At 37.2% G+C, this 23,367-nt stretch overlaps 1 long non-coding RNA gene across 1 annotated transcript; it reads right to left on the bottom strand.

The window, feature by feature from the left end:
- Positions 1 to 604: 604 nt before the first annotated feature.
- LOC115414082 (uncharacterized) lies at positions 605 to 19,954 on the bottom strand. Its single transcript, XR_003934555.1, has 3 exons — positions 19,941 to 19,954; positions 2,677 to 2,814; positions 605 to 620 (listed from the first exon to the last, which is right to left on the bottom strand). It is a non-coding gene; the product is annotated as an uncharacterized LOC115414082 (long non-coding RNA).
- Positions 19,955 to 23,367: the final 3,413 nt, after the last annotated feature.

The following is a 23,367-nucleotide window of genomic DNA, read 5'->3' as shown; positions in this document are numbered from 1 at the left end:
TGATATAGAAAATGCAAGGAAAATCAAAACAGGAAGGGTGATGTTACAGTTTATATTTTTAGTCATGCAGTCTGTGCTTAAATAACACATATTTGAACATAACTGGGTAAAACAATAGCATTTTTTGATTTTAAAATATCGGAACAAGACTCTAAAACATAAGAGGGAATCAAATGACGCTAGTGATTCTCCCACTCAGAATCACCTTAACACTTGAGCCGCAATCTGATAATAATGTGCTGATGCTGTAAAAAGTGGTTAAATGATCTAGAATATAGCTTCACGTCAAAACCAATTAGGCTTTAAACTAGAGTTTCAACATGCCTCTACACCACAGAGATGTTCAGTGAAGAGTTATATGTCTGGTATGTGAAGGGGTCAAAGTTATAAGAGTGGATAAGACGCAAAATGCATGAAACTTTGAGGAGATGCTTAAATCAGGAGCTATTATGATGGAATTTAGTATGAGAAGACATAAAGAATGAAATACTCGATTAAGATATGGTGTAATACAGACGATAAAAATGCATGGAAATGTTACAAAAAAAAAAAAAAAAGGTGGTCAACTCTTAAACCTGCGGGAGACTTCCGTGACCAATTTTTCATTAAAACTGTAAAACCTCAGTCATAGCCTAAGTATCACGAATCTGTAAGTCTTTCTGTGATTACTCACCTGAATCTCTTGCATCACGGTGAACAATTTGGAAGTGTCATCCGCCATAAACAAACCATGTGTTTACAAACAGAGCTGGGCGGTAACTCGGGCATCTTCAGAATTTTGTTGCGATGTGCATTGTGGGAAACGGAGGTTTGCACAGCTACCTGTCAGCAGCAGCTGCTACAGACACGACACGGAAACAGCAGGAGCTCACTTCCCTCTATGCATATTCCTCCAGCCGTTTCTGCGTTCCAGCTGTTTCTGCATCGTGTTTGTATCATCCATATAATATCATATTCCCACAATGTACGTCGTGACAAAATTCCGAAGATGCCCGAGTTACCTCCTAGCTCTGTTTGTAAACACATGGTTTGTTTATGGTGGATGACACTTCCAAATTGTTCACCGTGATGCGAGAGATTCAGGTGAGTAATCACAGAAAGACTTACAGACTTGTGATACTTAGGCTATGACTGAGGTTTAACAGATAAGATGAAAAATTGGTGACGAAAGTCTCCCGCACCTTTAACATTTCCCCCAAAGACACTCATGGAAACGTAATTATCTTCCATTTCTGCAGTTTTATTCTCCTATTCTCTTCACACACACAAAAAAAATCAAACCCATTTCAGAATATTGTAATTGTTTTTTTGTTTTTTGTTTTTTTTTTTTTTTTTAAGAGGAGACAAGACTTCTGTGTCTAGTCCTTGTGTGTTTTATAAGACTGTGGAAAATCTACCCCGCAATACACATTTTGGTTAACCACAGGCGTCTGAATACGAGATTGACAGCCATAATTACTGATAAGATTTGATTCAATTTTATTTCTCTACTCTGTGTCTGAACGTGGAAGCTTGGAAAAGTGGCTTCGCTTTTACATAACAGCATGAAATTGGGTCAAGTTATTTATCTTTAAATTTAGTCTTTTGATATGGACTAAGTAGACAGAGATATAGAAAGAACAGGTGTTTTCTCCAATTCTGCCAATTTTTTTTTCCTGCTGATTTCAGCTCCTGCAGTTTTAAAGACAATGAAATTAAAAATATACAACTCAGCTTGAACTCAGAGGCAGTTACACATATCTATTATATATACACTTCACAAATCAGCTCAGGAGGGAACGTTTTAGGGAATTATTTAGGTATCCTAATAACAGGGAGTTACAGTAGTCCAACCTAGAAGAGACAAATGCATGGATTAATTTATGGATGTTCTTAAGTTAGGGAATATTACAGAGATGAAGGAATGCTGTCCTAGACATTTGTTTATCGTGTGTATTAAATGATGACGTAAGTCCTTGTCAAAAACAACTCCCAGGTTCCTCACAGATGTACTGGATGCCAGAAAAATGTCATATGCCATTGGAAATTTTATCACAATAGCTTTGGATTTGTATAAGGAAATTAACTCTTTATGGTCTTTATTATCACCTTTCTGTGAACCTCTCTGCTATTTCATCACTGTCATATATATGTAAATATTCCTCTGATAACACTGAAATCACCAGAGTGGAAAGTGACTGGCGTAGAAACTGTAACTACAGGGGCGGAGCTTAATGAAGGGTCATCTGCATAGTGGAATGCATGCTAGCTTGTAGGTAACAAAGATGTGAGAGATAACATAGCAGTAGGACGTGTATGTAGGTAAAATATATATTTTTTAAGACTTTGAAATAGTGTTACAAGTTTTACTTAAACTTGAGAAGGTTAGATTCTCAATTGCGGGTTCTAATGATGTTTCCAACAAAACCTGACATCACTTCACAGACTACTTAAATAGAATTACAATTCACCTAGACAGTGATTAGATGCCCCCCGCCCCCGTCCTCTAGTTTGTTTTAAATACCTATTTTAATTTATTTTATTGTAAATCCAACAGTGGTCATGTGGGTTTTATATTTTTATATATGAAGTTCTTAGTGTTTTGTTTTATTTAGTTTTTTCTCTTAATAGTGGGTGGGAAGGGATAACGGTCAATTATGGCTCATTCACAGAAGCCATTCTGGGTTAGATTAAAACTGTTGTTCTCAATTTACATTGTATAAGACAACTTCCTATTACCTTTCAACGAGAACACCTGGAAACATTGTACTTGTCAGATATTGCTGTGTGTATGAAATATCCAATAAAAAGATTTATTTAAAAAAAAAAGTATTACTTTAGCCTCCTACTCCGAGATGAATAGCACTACAGCTATAAGACACAGGAATACACTGTACCTCCCCTTTATTGTGACTTTAAATGATCATGGACAGGAAGATCTCAAAAGGGCTCAGAATAAAGGAGGTCGGAACATCTAAAGTACACAACAACGGAGAAGTCTCTTAAGAAAAGATGTTGGAAACGGCTCAAAAATAAATGTGAGATTTGTCAAATCAAATCTCAATCAAATGTTCTGATTCACAAATCAATACAGAAGCAAATGTCTTGGAATTTAAGAAAAAAAAAAATATTTATGTTTGCCTATTTATGCCCAAATCCTCTGAAATGATTTATCTTTTTGTGTTCCCCTATTGTCTCCTTTTTTTTACTTGTTTCACATTTGTTTGTTATTTTTTTCTTCCCTGTAGTCCCCCTCAGCAGGTTGATTTCCATATGGTATATAGAAAATGTGTGATGGGATGATAGTCAGCTGCAGCCTTCACTCACTACCCTTGGACAGATAGACGGATGATTGCATGTCATATTTGAAATGGTATAGAGAGAGATGGATGAGGAGGAGAGAGAATTTTCTGGATGGATTGATAGGCATTAACAACTCACGGTAGATTGATCCATCTAAATGTAATCCACACTAAACTAAAAGTATCATATCAGCCACATTCAGACAGTCGTGAAATCCTCCTGACAGTCATCAGTTCCCAGAAGGCCACCTGTGTGCCGTTTAGCTGTAGCGCTTCTTAATGGATGTGAGCAGCTGCACACAGAGAAAACAACAAAGAACACTGTTTATACATGTAATGTTTTATACATCATAGAAAAGAGAGTGCTTTAGTTAAAGCAGGGAGAAACAGTTTACTTCACCTACTGTTAGAAACAATAGATTATACTGGGAAAAAAAGCTTTCCTGTTTTGAAAGCTGGTATGGTAACCACTAACACTGGTTTCTGATATGATAAAAATGTGAACTGTTTACAGCTAACATAGACTCCAAGTAAGAAATTAAAGTATATGGAGTGTATGACAGGTAATAAATGACATTAAAGCTAAAGAAATAGCTAGCAGAGGAGAGAAATACACTGTCAATACTCTGGAGGTTTGTTATTGTGATTAATATGTTAAACAATGAATCAATTATGAGCCCAAAAAAACAGTGAAGTGACAGCGAAGTTGAAAATATTCCACATTACTTTATTTACTGAAGGTTATTCTGCACCCTGGCACAAAGCAATGAAGAATCTATTCTTGACAGACTCTAAGATTATTCTTGAAAACACAAGCCGTGTTACTTTAAAAGTTAATGGTAATTGACTGAAGCCTGGGGCGTTAATTCCAACCCTGCATGCCAAATAAACATGGCAGAAGTTGCAAATAAATGTTTTAAGATGCCATTAAACTCTGAAGCACTTGACGCTGCGCTGACATGTTGTTTTTGTTTTTTTCTTCTGCTTGTTCTGAACTTTACTTTCTTTAAAAGGCTCACTGTGTCAAATCTAGGAGGATGTAGGGAGATCCAATTGCAGAAATGTAATAGTGTTTAATCGTGCTTCTATGGCGGGATGTGGACATGAGTTATTATCCTTTCAACAAAAAGTCCAGAGAGGACACAGCAAACACTGGCTCTAACTGACTATAATGGGAGAGGTGAGGGGGGTCAGTTGGTTGCACTCGGCAATATCACCACTTGACAGCACTAACTATCACACACTGAACCTTTAAAAGAACTCTATGTAGTATTTATACTTTCAATTATTTAAGGTTGACCTATTATTATCATTAAAAATCAGAATAAAGAGTCATGTAGTTAAGCAAAAGATGCCATTGTATTAAATTAGTGGTTCTCAATCTTTTTCTGTCAGGTCCCCCTTTTGGAAGGCGAAAAATATCCAGCCCCCCCAACCCCAACATCAGTCCCAACAGTGGCGGAATTATAACTTTTATTGAGAGAAACATCAATATTACAATGATAGTTTTTGCTTTTCATTGAATAATTTGTAGTGCAAATTAAAAATAACTTAAATTTTTGCTTGAACAATACAAATAAACTCAACAAGACTGCTCCCTGAGACAATATCTTTCCAAATAAAAATAAGAAATGTGCAGTTATCTTACAACTATGACAAAGTTACTTTTTTTTAGAACAACAAATAAACAGTGCAAAAAAAGAAACATTGCACATTTTTCTTTTCCAGTCAAATCCTTGACTGCAAGGAGAGCATATATTACACTTTTTCTATGTTAATGGCACCTAAAGTGTTTCTCACATTCACTAATTTACACACACATGCATTTACTACTAAAACAGACACTGAAGGTAGATTTGAATTGCAATGAGTAAAATTACAGATTTGGACATTTTTGTAAGTATGCAATATTCACATGTCAACAAAGCATATAACAATATTGTTTTCATATATTTACCCAGAGCCCTGAAGGGGAGGCAAGGGGTGTTGTTTTTGGTTTGGTGTGTTAAAGATGTGGTCACATTTTGGGAAAAGTTGGTCAAACCTCAAAGTTTTTATGAATTTTTAAAATCTTTTTTCTTCTCCCATTTATTTATAATGGGCAAAATTTCAAATGTCTATAGAAACACCAATTTTGTTTCAATTTACTTCAAATTTGGCACATATATAGAGGCAATTGATATGCTGACATCAGCACACATAGACATCATGACATCAGCGGGACTGATGCCAAAATAAGCTACAATACGCGCGAGGGGCGGGGTTTGTTGTATCTGGCACAACTTGTTTGTTTGTTTGTTTAACACTGTAGCAGCAAAACTATTGATTGAATTCATACCAAATTGGGATTACAGATTGCCAGTGACCCAGAAGAGATCTGATTACATTTTGGGAAAAGTAGGTCAAAGTTCAAATTCTTTATTAATTTTTTTAACTTTTTTTTTCCCCATTTAGTTATAATGGGCAAAATTTCAAATGTCTTTAGCAGCAAAGCTATTGGTTGAATTCATACCAAATTGGGTTTATATATTGCCAGTGACCCAGAATAGAGGTCATTAGATTTTGGGAAAAGCAGGTCAAAGTTAAAATGTTTTATGATTTTTTTAAGATCTTTCCATTTACTTATAATGGACAAAATATGTACAAGGGGAGGGGTTTGTTGTGCCTGGCACCACTTGTTTAATATTATGCTTTAAAATGATAGTTACTGCAAGCAATATTAATTTTACCATCAGTCCTTGAAAACACATCAGCACACACAGAGAGATGGGTCATACAGAGATACAGAGACAAAGCCAACGCAGACACATATTGAAACACTAACACATGGGTGCACATACAAAAAGAAGACATGGTGTCATCCATCCTAGTTAAGTATTGTTTAGATGGTAGTCTGCGTTTAATTCTCTCATTCTATTAAGTCTACAGAGGGAGAGAAAGAGCCATTTACCACTAATCCCCACCAAATAATACATTCATTTGAGTGTAGAATTGGAGGATTTAACGCCAGCTCAAAACCAAACAAGACTGGAGTGGAATGGATACTGCCATGTCTGTAAGTGTGTGTGTTTGTGCCTCCATTAGCAAAGACGACAGAGCAAAAATAAACTCTTTATTTTAGAATCACAAATGAGCCTCGTATTCACAGCTCCACTCAAATGTTTGTTTGGCAGGATGCTTAATTTGACGTGGGACTTTAATCAAACTATTTTAAATAATGTATTTATTCATCCATAAATGTGTGGACATTTCAGCTCACCAAAATCCAATTGTTATTTTCCTTTGAGTTGACACTGGAAATGTGTCTGCGTAGCTGAAGGGGCCTCTGCAGACAGAACACATTATACTTGGTATTTGCAGGATGAAACCAATTTTGGATGTTTGATTTCAACTGAAGAAGGAGAATGTAATCAGTCTATAATTTTCTACTTTTAAGATGAAACCCTATTGGAGTAAAACGCACAAAGACGCAGTATACTACAAATAGGATGAATGACATTGATAAAGTGAGTGCGTCTGGTAGTCCAACAAAGCAGCATTAGAGAGAGGTGGTGATGATAGAAAATGATGGATAGCTCATAGAATGGAAGTGTGACATGGAGAGGGGATCTGAGGTGAAGAGGCACAGGATAGAGATGTAAATGCAGATTTGAGTTGACACATCAGCGGGGCAGATTCTAATGCCATATTTAGGGCTCTGACTGGCATGTTTACATATCATATATCATGCCAAATCAACCTAAGCATGGTCTCTAATCCTGCAGACACCACATCTTCCAAGCAAGAATATAATTGTAAAGTGTGGTGCAAGAAAATCTTTTGCAATGACTTAAGATTTATTTTTCATATATTTAACCCATAAAGACCCAAATATCCACCAGGGACCAAAGCCATCTACTGATCTAAAATGTTTAATAACTTTAAAACCACTAACCTTATCAACACATGCAAATAAATGGTGTGCAAATGCAGTTTGTCATCTTTTCATGGTCATCAGATATAACCCATTTGGATGTTCAAAGGCTTCATAATAAACATGGAAGCGCTGTCATCTTCCACAACGTTAATTCACCAGTAAAACACATAGACTAGAATAGAATAGAATAGAATAGAATACTTTTATTGTCATTGCACACATGTACAATTTAAAAGACAACTCTCTTGTGGTGCACAGTACAAGTATGGAAGGCAAATGGATAAAAGGAAAAGAAGAAAAAAGAAAATGTATATATACAGTAAGAAAAACAGGCATGCCAACCAACAAACGGTAGAGATAAATATATTGCACTGTTGACTCTGGCTGAACACTGAGGATATATGTTAAATATACATCCTGATTAGAGGTATTGACACTGTTATGTGTTCATGGGTAAGGGTTAGATCAATGACAGTGGGTAGACATACTTGATTTATGATCAGTTATATGATAGATTTGACTGAAAAAGTAAGTTTTTTCTTAAGTTTGCTCTGTTTTTGATACAATAACCTTCAATTGTAATGTCATCATGATGATTAAAATACGTAATCCATTAACTGAATACAGGAAAATGCCTGATTTTCACTGAAAAAACCCCCACAAAAAATAGAGAATAATATTATTATGGTGATAAATCACTTAAGAAAGGTTAAATAGAGAGAAAAATTCATTTGGAGACTGCCACAAAAGTAGCACTGGGTCTTTATGGGTTACAACATTTATTTGTTAAATTTGGAGGTTTCCTGTTTCTTGCTCTTGCTGCCCTCAGGCCAGTCTCTTATCTCTAACCCTTTAGACACATCTGTGTTTACCCCACATTTATCTGGCCTTTATCTAAACCAATAGATCTGTTTTTAGTGCGAAGTGTGGGCACATGCATTTTTAAGTACATTTACATGAAAAATTATTTATCTCATTCTTTTATCTCCACACACATGCTCAGGAAGCTTTAAACTTCCCTTGACCTGGGAGTGTTTCATAGAGGAGGATAAAGAAACACATTAAAGAACAGAATAGCCCTCGAGGCCTAATAAGGGTATTGTCGAAAAGCAAAAGGCATTTCTTACTTAATCAATGATACTCATTTACACCGAGGAGCCATTGTGCTCCTCCAGACGCTGCGATACTACTGCGATAAGCATGTGTTTTATGGGAGGTACCGTGGACCTTTAAAAAAGAAAACAACTTTGTGACAGTTATGACGACAGCTTAAGTATTGACCTAACTTGGCTTCAAGTTAAATATTAAGATACTGTGTCTTCCAGTGTTCCCAAATTAGCAGGAAGCTTATTTCAAATGGAGGGAGCCACACACTTACACTGTCAACTGTTCCTACGCTGTGGTTAATTATTGAAGTGCCAGCGAGCAGGGTGATATTTCTAATAGAACTCCATGAATTAACCATGATATACTGCATTCCGCTGCAAAAGGTCAGCATAAATGAACTCAACCGCACAACTTCCCTATTTTTAGACATGTCTTTGGGTCCAAGGGACGGGGATGGGTTCCCAAATTGAACCAACACCATGATCTCTAAAAGCTTTTAGCCTTGCTGCATCTTTTTTTTTTTTTACCTTGTTATTATTTTTCCAATCCAGATCTCTAACCATCAAAGGGATTGCCCACATATGAAGGAGGAGAGTATGAAGTGCACCTTTTTCCTCTGGGTGCTGTGATAACATCGAGTGTTACTCAGGCTGATGAGATAAATTGTCACGTTGACTGTTAGAAATTTTGTGAAGTGGTGCTTGAAATAAACAAGCAGAACAGCTGCTAGGTGATGTTACGTGAACAACTGAGAGGCCTGCTGTTTCCACATCAAAGTGACTTTATCTCAGGTGCACGTTCCAAATAAAGTCAATGCACACCTTCCATCTGGCATTAATATCCATCTCCGATCAGCACCTCAAAATGATTGGATTACAGATAAACATGACAACACAAGCTGTCAAATTCAACAACCTTCATTATTTGTAAACTCATGATTATGGACATACTGCTGAGTGGGGTTCCTCTGCTGTACCAATGAAAGACAATGTGAAAAAATACTGAAACTTGTTTTTTTGTTTCCAGTTACTGCTGGGGTTCTTGAACTCCAAATATGTCACCACTACTAAGACTATTTTTTTATGTATCTTTTTTCAGAAATTAATCCAATATATTTTTGCTTTCACACTGCAATTTTCCATGTCGCAAACAACCATGTCCTAAAAAAAGATCAGCACCTCCAAGTATGAGGCCATGGTCCTCAGCCAGAAAAGGGTGGAGGGCCCACTCTAGGTCAGGGAGAAAGTCCTGCCTGAGGTGGAGGAGCTTAAGTATCTCAGCATCTTGAGAGAGGGTAGGATGGAGTGGGAGGTCGACAGGTGGATCGGGGCAGCGTCTGCAGTGATGCGGACGATAAACTGGTCCGTTGTGGTGAAGAGGGAGCTAAGCCGAAAGGTGAAGCTCTCAATTTATCGGTCGATCTACGTTCCGACCCTCACCTATGCTCATGAGCTCTGGGTAACGACCGAAAGAACAAGGTTGCAAGTACAAGCAGCTGAAATGAGTTTCCTATGCAGGGTGGCCGGGCTCAGCCTTAGAAATAGGGTGAAGAGCTTGAACATCTGGGAGGGACTCAGAGTAGAGCCGCTGCTCCTCCACATCGAGAGGAGCCAGTTGAGGTGGTTTGGGCATCTAGTGAGGATGCTTCCCAGACCCCTCCCTTGGGAGGTGTTTCAGGCATGTCCAACTGGGAGGAGACCTTGGGGCCTAGCCAGGACATGCTGGAGGGATTACATCTCTCAGCTGGCCTGGGAACATCTTGAGTTTCCCCCAGAAGACCTGGTGGAAGTGGCTGGGTTTCTCTGCTGAGGCTGCTGCCCCCACGACCCGTGGAAGGTAAGTATTTGCAGTGCTTGTACTTGTTGTCTTCAACTTACGGAAGACGAGTACGAGCACTGCAATTTTGGGAACAGACTAATACATGCTGCTGTAACCTACGTGCACCGCATCACTTTTCAGAGATCTGCATCTGACACCATAATGTTTTCATTTTATCTTCTGCATCTCCTTTTATTTTTGGTGATGATAGCCTTGCATACGCTCCTGTGACTGGTGGGAAAGTCTGAAGTATCAAAAAAGTAAGTAAATGAGGCAGTCATGGTTCAGTTTGATCTGGACCAGGATTGTGTCATTTGTTTGGTGGAATGAGTGGTTGATGTGTCCACACTGTGGTTTAGGGGATGTGTTTGTTCTGAAAGTCAAATGAGGCAAGTGTCAAAATGCCTGATGTATGTTTGGGTTTAGTCTAAATGACCTGGTCTGAACATCAGTAGATTTTTTTCTTTTCTTTCCCCTATGTAGGAATAATCAGGCTCAAACTGTGAAGGAGTGGTTCAGGGAGCATGAGACATCATTTTCATAATGGATCGGCCACTACAGAGTCCAGACCTGAACCCCATGGAGAGTCTTTGGGACGTGAAGAAGACTTTGCACAGTGGTCTGACTCTCCCATTATCAATCAATCATTATCAATTATTCTAACTCTAGAAACAAATACATTTTGTGACACTTACTATACTGCATAGGCAGAATAAACAGTGTCACAGGGAATGCATCCCTTAATCAAAGCTAAAGTCAATCCAACAAAACAGGAAATGTGATTTTTTTTTTTTTTTCCTGGGCTAGACAGTGTGCACAGTATGTTTGAAGGAGAAGTCCAAAGCTCTGTTGACTGAACCATCCACCCTAACCACCTCTTCTGGCTTTCCTTGTTACATCTTCTGACATAAGGCAGCTTGTCAATTAAATGTCAACAGCCTCATTTCAAGAATCTTTCTTTGCTTAAGTTATCACCAAAAATACTTTGAACATGCCTTAAAGCTCAGAACAGCAGAAAACTATTTTAGATATAAGCCAATTTAAGCCTTGTAGTAAAATTATCTAGACTGATATTTGGGAAATCAGGAAGTCCTTAATGGGAGTGGTCACTTCCAGGATGACAACATCTAATCCACAAGGAACAAACGGTTAATGAATTGTTGATAAGTGTGAAAATGGCCTTTGTAGTCACAAAATTTCAATCCAACTGGACTGATGTTTTAGTACTCTGCATCGCCATCAACAAAACACTAAATAAGGAGTATATTTCGGAAGAATGGTGTATATTTAGCATAGTTCACAGACGTCAAAGCAATGCTGGCAGCATGTGATGGACCAACACACCTTGAGACACCTTATGTTGGGTTTTCTTTAATCTTTGAACCGCCTCCATTCCTGCTAAACAGCATTACAACATATGCCACTACTTTACTATTGGATTATTTCCAGGTATGTTACTGAACCATCTTGCCATTTCTTCCTTGTGTTCAGAATTGGACCATGTGCAGTGCAGTTGTTTTACTGTTTTTACACAGATGAAAAAGGAAAAAATCAGTTAAAAAAATAAAGATTTGCAATTTCATGGTACAGTAGTTTTGCTCTAAGTTCAGATTTTTGCCAGAGAAAAGAAGGAAATTTGAAAAGAGGAAAGTGATGGAGGAGCAGCTTGAAAGGAATGTCACTTTGAGAATGAATGTAAGAGTCACCACGAGTGATTAAGAAAAGATGTGAAGCAGAGGAGATGCATGGATGGGTAAATTCAAAACTAGAGGATTTCAGCATGGAAGAGGAGAAAGTTATAGACAGGAAAGACAGATGCAATGAAAATATGACAGGAAATAAAATGTAGTAACAGTCAACAGTGAAAGATGAGCATGGCGCATCACCCTCCGCTGGAGACAGAAATGTTTTACTAGAAGACAACAACAAAAAAATGAGAGGGATGAAAAAAAGAGAAAGACGAGAGAGAACAATGGAGAATAAAACAAGTCAGGAACGGTAGTACAACAGAGGTGGGGAAGATGAGTGGTGATGGGAGACGAGGAAGAAAAAAGACAAGAGGCGACAGGAGAACAGTTACAGGAGGATTAGAGCGAAAATGGATGAGATGAAAGAAGGGAGGTAAGGAGGAGGAGGAGGATGAGGAGGAGGAATGCCTTCGTCTGAGGCTGCTGATGATTTCCACCTGATGGATCTGGTCAATCGCCTTGTCTCACTGCCTCTCTGTCAGGATCTCATATATGCCCACGTCTTCTCTGTGGTCTGCCGAGTGTGGATTGATGCTCCACAGAAGACACAATGGCCTCCTCAGGGTAGAAGGAGCTTCACTCAATTTTCCTTTGTCACCCTTTGTGTGTGTGGTTGTAAACGTGCACCCTGAACAAAAGGCTTGCTTGTCCGTCTTGTCATGACAGAGGAAGAAAAACACACGCCTTATCTATAAAATACAAGGCAATTACTTACTTATTTTTCACCAGGTTAAGTTTGGCCTTTAGAGCCTGAACATGGTTAACCCTTTATAGTTCACTCATAGAAATACTCTGAAAGTTAAAATGTCAACCTTAGTGTGTTATTGGAGGACATAACAAGACTTTACTACTTTTATGAAATCTTCAGAATTTTTTTTTTTATCATTATGTAGAAAGTTACCATATTTGGGTCCTTATCCGTAAGTGGCAAGAATAATAAATAAATAAAATCCAAGAAGTAAATATAAAAATACAAGAAAATCACATGTAAAGTGAAAGTAACATCATTTTTAGAACATTACAACATAAGTGCTGATCCAGACACCTGTCCATATCCACATAAACCCTTTGAAAATCATTCCTTACATTAGTACCATTACTTCATGGTACCTAACAAAGCAGGTACACTCACTGTTCATGCAGAGGTGGACCTTACAGACCCTGCAGACCACACTGGACCTGAGATTGTTAACTCACTGTCCTCACTGGAATTGTTGATGTCACTGTCTTTTAATGTATGTGGAAATGTCTAAAAATAGTCATTTGCCCAATAAAGGGTTAACCCTTTATCAGGCAAGTGACTATTTTTAGTAATTTCTGTAAACATTAAATACGGGGCCAATCCCGTGCCACAGTGAGGTCAAGAAGCATGTTGGTTTTTATTACACTATTCAATGATTCAGGCAGATTTTATAGAAATGTTGAACCTGTAACTAGTGAATGGGTGATTTTTGTCAGTTTATGACCTTATAACAGTTGTTTTATTGCATGCGTTTACTTTTTAGCAAGCGATGCTCTGATGTTTCATGGCAAGAGGAGGGAGACTGTTGTCATGCCAACCGACGAAGAGGTAGATGACGATGTCCAATAGCACACTAAGGTTGAAATTTGGAATTTCAGAGTATTTCAGTGAGTGCCCTACAAAGAGATATACACTTGAGTTGGAAAGGAAAAATATTTTACCTACATAAATAAGACTGAATTTTGCGTGTCATATTCATTTGACTATAATGATTCAATGATAGAAATAAAAAGAATCCCTTTATGTATCTGAAGGTTTAGTTTTGACCCCGGACTCTAAAGTGGGACCTACTGAACTTGAACTTTTATACCTTTATTATAAGCATATCTTCAGTACTTTAAAATGGTTAATAATTTAATTTGATCATTTAATAGCAAGACTCAAGTGGGTAAGATTTCAATACAAAGTCCCCAGTGTTCACAATAATAATGTGGAGGCTGGACTGTGCAATTTCTTTGTTAGACGCTGATGTACTGATGCTGTTTCTGAAGAAGAGTCCAACAGCCTTACACAATCACATATTGGGTCAAGGCCTAAACACATCAGACAAGTTGACACACACTCAAATCGCTATCGGCGGTGTTAATAGGAAAAAACACATGGTGTGGTCTTCAAGGACAAACACACACTGTTGTGTTCAGGATAAGTGCAACTATATTTGTTAAATTTAAAGTGTTTTGGTCAATTGGAGATCACAATTCACTCCAATGACTCATGAAATGAGAGCAAAACATAATACAGGGATAATTGGGAAAGGTGTTATGTCATTAAAACAATGCTAAAAGCTAATACGCAACAGATTTTTGCTAGAGTTGAAACACAGATGCTTTTACTAATTGAGATCCTCATAAAAACCACAAGCTTGGCATTTTCATATGTATAAATATTTTTCGCTGACAGCCAAAATAAGTGTGATGTTTTGCATCACAATTAATTAGCTGTTAAGCAGTTTAACAAGGATTTACTGTTTAATATGTTTGATAAGAGAAAAGTATTACCATAATAGAAGCACCTAACCACCTCACTTAATTTTTTTTTAAAGCAAAGCCAGAAATAAACTGAAATAATAGTGATCACTCTATTATAAAGCCCAGCAGTAAATCCTTTTTCTATGAAGCTTTCGATGTTAAGTTTTGCTGAGAATGTAATATAGGGGGTGTTGATTCAGCTATATGGAAATTTTTGAGGATATATACTAAGGTGTATTGCACTGCATTATACTGAGACCATATTAAGCTTCATTTACATTAACAAGGGGGACATATTATATAGAAACATCTATCAAAGTAATCCACATGTGCCAACTTTAAAGTATTAATTAATTCATTTATATTTAGCAGAATAGTAATTTGTGTTATGGTTTCAAAATGCAACCTCATGTTTTAAGTTTTGAAGTATTTGCATGTTAAATGTATACCAGTAAGTTTCTTTCACACCCATTTTGTGCTTCATGTTAGTTTCTAGGGACCCACAGTGGGTAATAAATGACCTGAGAACTAATCCATTCCTCCTTAACGTCCTAAAAGGCTCAAGGCGCTGGCATCAGGAAGGAGAGAAGAGAGATGGCCTCTATTTCAATTACCTGCCCCCTCTCCACAAACACTCTCTCACACACACACACCCCTTAACTATCAAGCTATAGATCACCTTGGACAGCCACTGTGTGTATGTGTTCACATGGAAAGCATGTGAATGTCAATGTACATGTGTGAACATTGGTCACATGTAATTGAAATAAATGTATGTGCATCTGCAGATGGCTATGTTGCCCTTTTTATAAGTGCCTTTAAGGGTTTAAGGGGTGTGTGTGTGTGTTTCATTGCATTAAAGCAGTGTTCATTTACGACATGTGATACACCATTATGTGAATGGGCCTTTCGGGAGCAAACACACATTTCTTACCTCGACGGAGACTGTTGGTTCTCAACAATGATAAAGTGTGTTATCTCAGGTCTATCTCTGCTATAAGCCCCCCCCACACACACACACACACACACACACACTCCCACCACCACCATGTGGGTTACATCCCATCAGGCAGGCTGTTCAACGCTCCCCGTCCACTGTTCAGACCACTGATTTCATTCGTCATACAGATGTGTCAGCTGCTACTTGACTGACAGCTGCCACACTGACTGGCAGCCAAAATGGCACACGACAGCATGAGTGACAATCCGATGGCCAACACACACTTCAAATAAAAGGAACTACACACACACACAAAGACAGCAACAGAGAGGAGACTAATCCCCGGAGTATACAGAATTGTAATGATATATCTGCATGAACAATGTTGGATTTATGTGTGTGCAGCAGAGCACAGACAACACAGAGGATTTTAGGAAAATTATTGATGGATATACATTTTTGCAACTGGCGTGAGAAATTGCCCTAAAGTTGATGAAATGGAAAAATTGACTTTTTGAAAAAGAGAGATGTTCAAATACTCTCCACACAGATGGTAGATTCATTGATTTTGTTCAAGTGTGCATATTCATTTCATTTTGCGTCTCTGTTTGGAAAAAGATGCGAGTTTCAGCATTGATTTCATTTCATCTTATACTTAATGAAACATGAATTGCACACAAATATATATATATATATATATATATATATATATATATATATATATATATATATATTTATTTATTTATTTTATTTTATTCCCCCCCCCCCCCCCCCCCCAATTTAGCCTTTACCGACAAACTCGCCTTTAATTGGGTTTTATGTATTGTATGCAATAGAAGGAATAAAGCACAAAAGGTCTCTCCTCTGAATAAAAATTTAAGTTTTCCTTATTCAGTTGTGTTACTAATGACGCTATAGCTTGAGGGTGCATACTACCATATAGAAGGACACACTAGTGTGAGGTGTCATAAAGCAGTCCTATTGGGTATCTTTCCTGGTATTTGACAGCACTTCAGTTTTGTTTTTTAATAAACTAAACCTGATATTCTCAGTGGGTGCAAGACAGTGAGTCAAAAAAGACTATTTTGTCAAAAGAAATAAAAAAAGAAATAAATATATATATATATATATATATATATATATATATATATATATACATACATACATACATACACACACATATGTATATACATATAAAAACCTTAATGTTGTTCCATTCTTCAAATACCATATGTCATCATGCAACAAATAAATCGACAGCTTGTAAAAGTCAGCCCTACTGCTGTTAGTGAAATGAGAGGATTTGTTTATATAGTGGGAGAAGGTAGTGTTGGGCATCTGTGGAATTGTGTTATATTATTGGCCAGAGACGATTTGTGTTGCCGTTTGTGGGACTGGTAAAGATCTGAGGAAATTAATTGTGTTGCCATGATAGGTTGGCTATCCATCTCCTATAGTGGAAAGAGAGGAATACAAAAAAAATGGATGGGTATAAATGGAAAGAAAAAGACGACAGGATGGAAGAGTTAAACTGACGGAGAAATGGCCTGAAACAAATCACTAAAACGCAGAAGAACGAAGACAGAAGGAAATGAACAATAATAATAAACGAATGAGCCATTACATCCTTTTGAGTTTGGACATAAATCTTAAGTAGTACTCAGTTCCAGCTTTCCACTCTGCGATCTTCCTCATTCGTATGAAAGTTTACAAATCATCTATTCGTCTTTTCTGTTTTCAATTATAAAAACGCCCAAATTTCACATCCCTCTCAGGCATACGGTCCCTGTTTTCTAATGATGTGTTTTTGCTCACTAGATTTCAACTGGATACATATTTACGAAAGGAATAATGTATTTTAATGTATATGATTCACTGGCCAATAAAAACAGGAGAGTTCAACAGGAAACAACCTTTCAAGATGGCAAATATGAAAGCCATATTATGTACTGTATTTTCATATCTGTATTCCATGACTAAGAGGCAAGATATGAAAAAGTATTAAAAACACCTTACATCTATAGTTGTATTAATATAAAAATATAGATCAAAAATGTAATGTGATCTGGCCAAAAGATTAAACCATGTTCAAATCATAATTTTCTCACCTCTATTTTATTTTTTCTTCCTTTTTATTCATTTGTGGAGTCTTACGCTGTGTGTTATGGCTTTTTTCTGGCGTCTGATTAAAAACTTTGAATTTTTGTATCATTTTGAACCAACATTATTACAATTTTGACAGCACCTACATGAAATAAACAGTGTTTTCATTTGTTACCTACACTGTGGTGGGCTAATTTGTCCTGCTAGAGTTTGTTAAATAAATTTTCAGAATATCTCAAAAGTATCTCAGTAAATCAGAATCACTGCATGCCACATCTGACAGACTTCTTCAGACAACACATTAGATGAACTCCATAAGTTAATGCAGACTAAACCCAAACACTAATCTGGATAAATGTTGAACAGACTGAAATAAACTCACAATCCAATCTCGCAACATTAAAGCTTCATATCCATTGGTTAGTGCACGGCTGTCTGTAAAATACTGTCATTACCCTAATAAATGGGCCATTTCTAATGAACATTTTGATCCTGCTGTTATTTTTTTTTTTCATGACAGGATTTATACCACAAGTAATAAAAAGAACATGATATGACAAACTTCAATCAAAAATTTCCAGCCAGGCTCTCTCCTCTCAGCTCTAATGTCCATGGTCAAAAACATCAACTGGACATATATTACTTTTTTTTTTTCTTAAACATTCTTTAGATTTCTTAGCATATATTACTTTTTTAACAGTAGCTGCAGCACAGTCATGTGAATATAGGCCTAACATAAATATTGATACATAAAATTCCAAATGGGGATGTGACATCAGGAATCACTTCTGTGTCCAAACCCCTGCTGCTAACGTAACCAGGAAGGGCTGCAGCCCAGGAACTGGTCACCTTTTTCACAGTGACATCCTACTTTGCTGACTTCCCAAAGTCGGTTATAAGAGGTCTTAACTCTTTAACTCAGAGTTATAAGAGTTAGTTTAATGCCAGGTGGAAGTTTGACATGGAAAGTTCAGACGTCAATGAAAAAGAGGAGCTACAAGGTTGACCTAGCTAGAACATAAGGGTGTTACCAATAAAGCTAACATTACTGTACCTGGGTAACATTAGTGTTTAGTTAACTATGTTAAAATAAGTACCATATGGTTAGTTGACATTATAACTGACAACACACACACAAATCATTTTGCTTTAAAGTGACATGTAATGGCCTATAATAGAATGGACAGCTGTGGCTCAGTTGGTAGAGCAGGTCGTCCATTCAGCAGTTCAAATCCTGGCTCTGACTGTCCACAAGTCAAAGTGTCCTTGGGCAAGACACTGAAACCTAAATAGCAGCAACTGCCTACTGGTGTGTGGGTGTGTGTGTGTGTGTGAATGGGTGAACATGAGGCTTTGGGCACCATGAAGGTGAATAAAATGCGCTATGCAAGTTCAGTCCATTTACCATATAAACATATAGTCCCCATCCCAAGTACCAAGGTTAATAACCCTTTGTTATTATGATGGTGTACTGTGGGCGGGTCCCTGGGTACGTTGACATAAACAGGAGAAACAGTTAAAATACATGCCTTTGAAATTACTAAATAAGTTTTAAATGGCGATGCCTCCACTTAGCAGGTAAAGTAATACTAGTTTTGATCCCACTAAGGATAAATGAATATTACCTTGTTTTAATCCTATTTAAAGATATTTAACCCTTAAAAACACAACACAGAAACTATGTAGTCAAAAGAATACCTTTTAGTGATTGAAAATGATTAAACCACATAAAACAAACATTCAAGACAATACAATAATGCACAATAATTAATCTTTAAATGTCAATTCTAAATAATTTTTTGAGCTGACATGAAATCCCTAATGTTGCAGGCCTGATGTTGTTTGGGTACACTGAGGCCATACAAACTGAAAAACAGCATTTTCACTTGTTAGCGCTGGCAAGAAATAAAATGGCACGTGCTCTAGAGTACTCACAAAACCTTGAGTGGATGAGGAAGTAAGGCGCGTGCTTGACCAGATCCAGGCAGACTCCACAGGTGGTTAGCTCAGTAGCTGGCTGGAGCATATACTTGTGGAACTCAGACTGTCACTATCCACAGCAGAAAGTCTCTCTCTCTTGGTCCACTGCACATAAGAGAGTCTATTAGTTTAATAAGTCCTTGTAAAACTCACTGTACTTAACATACAGAGTGGCTAATAGCTATCGGCGCTAACACGCTAACACACGGTTTAGCCGCTACACAATTTTAAGCTTCAACATTTCATCTATGCTCGGAAAATAATATACATCGAGTACTCACATCCCAGTTAACAGTGCAGAACATGACATGTAGACTCTCCGTCCAACACCTGTTCTGCGACCATTTTCTGTTTTAGCTTAGTGTGAATCTTCCTTCCAGTCAAGTCAGCTGCAGAATACCGACCAGACTCTAAGCCTCTCGCGCTATGCACACCTAAGTTCCGCCCTTCGCTTCTGATTGGACATTAAACTCAACTTTACCAATGAAACAAAATAAAATACAAGACTGACAACCACACAGATTAGGTTGTACATAGACCACATTTTTCCCAAGTACAACTCAAACAAACTTGCGGAAATATAGCATCTTATCAACATAAAAGACAAAAACCTTGTGTTGACTTATAACATTATGTTTTTTAGCTTACAAACAGACAAATAAATAAACTATATTCATGATGATTACTTATATGCATGACATTTTAATTAATTATATTTTAGCCTGTTTAGTCTAAAGTGCCATTCTTAGACTGGGCTACAGACAGGTAATGTTATATAAGCTAACGTTTAGCACTAGTACTAGCTAAGGTTAGCTACTGATGCTAGCCTACAATAAACTGTATTGTTCATCATTTGAGATCCAACTTACCATATCAACTTCAGCCATCTACTCTCCTCCTTTTCGTTGGGAGGAAAGCGAAAATAAGAGATTGTTTTATTTACATAATTTCTGTTGTTGCAACATGGAACACAGCACTGCAACATTTTACAACATTCTGAATATTCAACAATTGGACACGGAAGTCACGTTTAATGCTGCGTTCCAGGCAACCTGTAACTCGTGTTTTTCCAACCTTCTACCAGTGAAAAGGCACTGGAATGGCAGTCAAACCTGTGACTTCCCACCCGTGAACTCGTACTACAGTGATGTACTCCCAGTTCCGAGTTCTGACGTCACATAGCAATGGCGGCCCCCATGGATGCAGTGTTTATGCAAATTGTTCATTAAAACAAGGTATTGCACTGACATTATTTATCTGCAAATGTTCTGCATAATCAGCAGCTACTCTAGCATTAGCGAGTTTTCAGTCCAATGAGTGTAAGAATAAATTAATACCAAATATGTATCCAAATATACAAATAACAAAACATAAACGGTATAACAGCTTCTCTTGCCTTATGTACCCTTTTTACTCCTCTGTTTCCCTCAAATAAGCAAAGAGCAAGCACCTTTGGCGATAGAAATGATTGTAAATGAGCACAACGTATGGCCCACCATGCCGGTTTGTTTACATCTAACTCCCACAATTCCTTGCGCTCAGGTAGTTTGGCATGACTTGCCTGGAACGTTACAAAGTCGTGAGTTGTGGTTTGAAGTCATGACTTACAGGCTCAAAAAACGGCCTGGAATGCAGCATTAGACTATGATGATGTACAACTAGCCATCCTCATAGTCATGTTCCTGTCTACAGTGCAGTCTCAATACAAAAATACTACCATGTGTTATATTATAGCTGTATTTTTTTAATATCTAACAATGGATACACCATGTGGAGAGGTGTCAGCATCTGACAAAAGGGGGAGAAAAAAAGAAAAAAAAAAAAGATAAGAGAAACAGCAGGAGAATAACGGGGAAATTTAGTCAGATATTTTCTAGCTGAGGTGTATTGTATTTGTACTTTTACTATTGATAAACTGATCATGCATTGTTTCCAGGTGATTAAGTTAAATCTGAGGAGGGTGTAATTTATTACCTTTCTAAATCAAGTCCTAAACATTTGTCAATATCAGCATCAGGAAAAGAATGTATTGTTTTAGTCATGCATCATGCTTGTCCTCCCTCCCCTTGTTTTCTGTCTTTTTTAACTGATTTATAGCTTTAGTTTCTCAGTTGATTTATAGCTCTTTTATATGTAGACTTTTCAATTAAAGAAATAAACATTTAATAACTACTTGTATTTTTTAAATATTTTTGAATAATTTAAAACAGGTGAATTATTTCATTTAACATATTTTAACTAATTCTTTGCTGGTTGAGTTCTTCTCCCTTGACTTGATTTTGTGTCACATTCACTCTGCCTCATGTCAGTTTGTATTGTCTTCATCCACATTTCCTGCCTGCATCCAGGAAAGAACACAAAATAAAAACATTGCCATAAAAATAAACAATGCCAAAATAGATTTTTTTTTTTTTTTTCATAACAATATAGTCTACATATAATCACATTGCTCAACCCTATCTTTATAAATACAAAATGTTTTCAGAAGGGTTGACTGGTAAGTTGTAATATTGTGTGAAACCATCTGTGGGGTGTATATTTGAGCAAATTTTTCAAGTAAGACCATTCATTAACAGTTTTAATTTTAAACAAATATTTGTGTGGCTTTAATTTACCAGTAAAAAAAAAAAAAAACATTTACATTTACACAACATTAAAATTTGGATGTTTATCCACAAATTAAAAGCTCAAAAATACTAAATTTACTAAGAGGAAACTCAGATTTGTTGTGGGTTGCTCCTATCAAATTGCAATCATTTTTCTAAGCTGGTGCAGAAAATCACATTTCAACTTTGTTCAGAAGGGAATCTAGATCCACTGAGGTGTGCAGACAGATTATCCTCTCTTATTCTGAACACACAACCTTCTTTTCAATTGTTAAAACATCAAAATATTGCTCAGTTCACTGCAAAATGCTTCTGTTAAATACCCACACTTCTAAAACACAAATGCCAGATTAATGTTTGTAAAAGAGATTTAATTCACGATAAGTGACTCAAAGGGGAGAAGGTCTAAAGGAACTGACAGGAGTTTTAAAAGGCTGGTTTGAAGACTCAATAGCACAGCCTGCAGACAGAACAGGTAAATTACAAGCAAAATCAGAGGAAGTTCAGCAAGAGGCAACCCATGGGCAGCAAAGGTCAGGGAAACAACACCAGAATGGCCGCAATGCTATAGAGAAGAAATGGTTACTTGGAGTACTTCAGCTGAAGGGCAGATATACAGTATAAACAGAGAAACTGGAAGCAGGAGGATGAGGAGATCAATAAGGAAGGTGGGAACACACTGGAGACAGCTGCCAGTGAGGTGAATGGCAGGTTCTGCATGAATAGTGACAAAAACACACTTTCCTCTGTGTCTAAACAGAGCTTATTATTCAGAGAAATCTCACGGAACAAACATCGTAAGTGATACAGCCTCGAAAAACAAGCGTATACGGCGGAGCTGTGAGGAAAAGCACAAGCCATAGGCAATTTAAAAGTTTCTCTACGCCAGCGGCCTGGAGATGAAACCAAAAGCAAGGTCAGCAGCTTTTAGCTCCATTATCTGCACTACCGCAGCTGAAATTGCCAGGGAACATGCCGTTTGACTTAATATAAGCATGCTGTGTGTTCCGAGGAGACAGCCCCACTTTTTACACATGGTTCATCAACAGAAATATTCGCAATCACTTCAGCATGTTGTCTGCATTAGCGCTAAATCTCCCCCCTTTAATCCTGTTTATGTGATAGCGTGCTAATAACAAAACTCTGTGTGAGATTATAGTGGTGTTAATGAACACATTAAGTTTTAATTTAGGTTCACCAGTTCATCAAGCTGGGTTCTTTTCAAATGAATTACTGTTGGATATTTAACAGACTGTGGTGGTTTCACAGTATTTTGTTTTATGTATTTATTTACTGAGGAATGAGTCAACTTTTACATAAGTTTGTGTCTCAATTGACTTCTACGCAATGGAAAGCTTTGATCACCATAGGCTTAGTT

This window comes from Sphaeramia orbicularis, chromosome 22 (assembly GCF_902148855.1).
Source record: "Sphaeramia orbicularis chromosome 22, fSphaOr1.1, whole genome shotgun sequence".
Lineage (NCBI taxonomy): Eukaryota > Metazoa > Chordata > Actinopteri > Kurtiformes > Apogonidae > Sphaeramia > Sphaeramia orbicularis.
Note: the sequence above shows the minus strand (reverse complement) of the source record. Positions and strands in the feature narration are given on the sequence as shown.